This window comes from Galeopterus variegatus, unplaced genomic scaffold (genome assembly GCF_000696425.1).
Source record: "Galeopterus variegatus unplaced genomic scaffold, G_variegatus-3.0.2 Scaffold24662, whole genome shotgun sequence".
NCBI lineage: Eukaryota > Metazoa > Chordata > Mammalia > Dermoptera > Cynocephalidae > Galeopterus > Galeopterus variegatus.
The window spans coordinates 5,595-7,478 of NW_007750773.1; the positions used below are offsets into that span (position 1 = coordinate 5,595).

The 1,884-nt window shown below is 40.3% G+C and overlaps 1 pseudogene; it reads right to left on the reverse strand.

The window, feature by feature from the left end:
* Positions 1–306: 306 nt before the first annotated feature.
* LOC103583593 lies at positions 307–979 on the reverse strand (annotated as a pseudogene).
* Positions 980–1,884: the final 905 nt, after the last annotated feature.

Sequence of the window (1,884 nt, forward strand, 5' to 3'; positions counted from 1 at the left end):
TGTACAATGGAGAAATAACATCATTCTCTCAGTTATATTATTCTCCACATTAATTCATCTATTGTGCTCTGTAATATTTTTGTTTCTCTTTCAGAGAATTGAAAAAAAAATGATACTTTATGGATACAAGTCCTGTGGCATTCATCTCAGAATTGTCTTCCTTGACATTTTTAAAGGATTTAAATTTATAATTCATGCATCATAATCATCTGGGAAAACCTCATACAAATATACCTTTCAGATTTAGAAACATTTTAGACTCAGTTATAGTGTTCATGAAGACTGAAAACATCTTTTGAGATTGGTTCAATGTAGTGGAACTTTTGCATGTTTTAATTTCCTAAAGGCATCCTTTACATCTTTATTCCTCAGGCTATAGATCAGAGGGTTCATCATGGGATTGGTGATGGTTTTGGGAGTTGGGCACACAGTAAAGGGAAAGGACAGTCACATGGAAGATGGTGATGGAGGTCATGTGGGAGGCACAGGTGGAGAAGGCTTTGTGACACCTACTGGCAGAACGGATTTTTAGTACAGTCATGAAAATGAAAACGTAGGTCGTGAGGATGACCAGCAGTGTACTCACATCATTGAAGGTGGCAAAAGCAAAAAGCAGCAGGTGGGGGATGTGAACATCAGAGCTGGACACAGCGATGAGAGCAGTGTACTTACAGAAAAAGTGGTTGATCACATTGTGTCCAGAAAAGTTTAGATGGAGAGCATAGCAAAGGAGTACCAAGGGGCCCGTCATACCCCAAAGATATGACCCTGCTACCAGGAGGTCACAGAGCCCCTGTGGCATGGCCACTGTATAAAGCAGAGGATTACAAATGGCCACAAAGTGGTCATAGGCCATCACTGCCAGTAGGAAGGACTCGGTCACCACAGCTGTGCAGGAGAGGAAATACTGCAACATGGAGCTCAAGTAGAAGATGCTCTGATCTGCTTCATGCTTCTCGGCCTGAACTTGTAGCTTCATGGAGTCTTTCTTATGACAACTTGCATATGGATGAAAGCACTGAGACCTTATTTTCAGATTGTTTTCCATTATCTGATGGTACCACCAAAAAGTGTCTAGCTGCAGCAGTATAATCCTGCTCAGGGTTATCTCTGTAATGCAGTGGTGAATAAAAATTCCTCTAATACTTAGAAGTTCAAAAAGTATGCTTGGAAAATTGGGATCACCTTTTGAAACTTATGAGATGGTCTCTGTGGCAATACTTTACACGGATGGAATAATACCCTCCGGAAGGTGTTATATACTCTAATTCTGCAACAAATATGCATTGCTGTTTCTCCATTGATTATTTTTACGAGTCCCAGAATTAATGAATGTAAAGTACAAATGGGAGTGGCTCTTCTACCTATCAACCTTAATCGGGTACTAGCTAAATCTTCGCTTACCATAAGTAAACCATGAGCTCTAGTACTTTATGTCTTGTCTCACAAGGGAGTGAGGCTTTCACAAGCGGTACAGTGTTGGATCCATTAAGTTGGAATTGTGACTTGCCTGACCAAGAAAATATGATGGAAGTGATGTGTGGATTCTGGGGTTGAAGCATTAAAATGGCTTATGCCCTTTACTGTTACTCTCTTCAAACATTGCTCTGAGATCACCATAAAAGGAAAACATTGTACTCTACTAGAGGATGAGAGACTTCTTGGGAAGATATTGAGGCATTCAAGGCAACAGTCAACACCAAATCACCTAACAAACAAATGGTATTATCTTGGAAGCTTTAGTATTGGCAGAATTGCTATATCATTGCAGCAACATGAATGAGGACTGTTACTGCATGAGGTAGGGAACTCACACCAGGTTCCATGCAAACATCTGGACCCAGAATGATAAATCATAGCATTTTCTTGAGAGGGGATCTACTT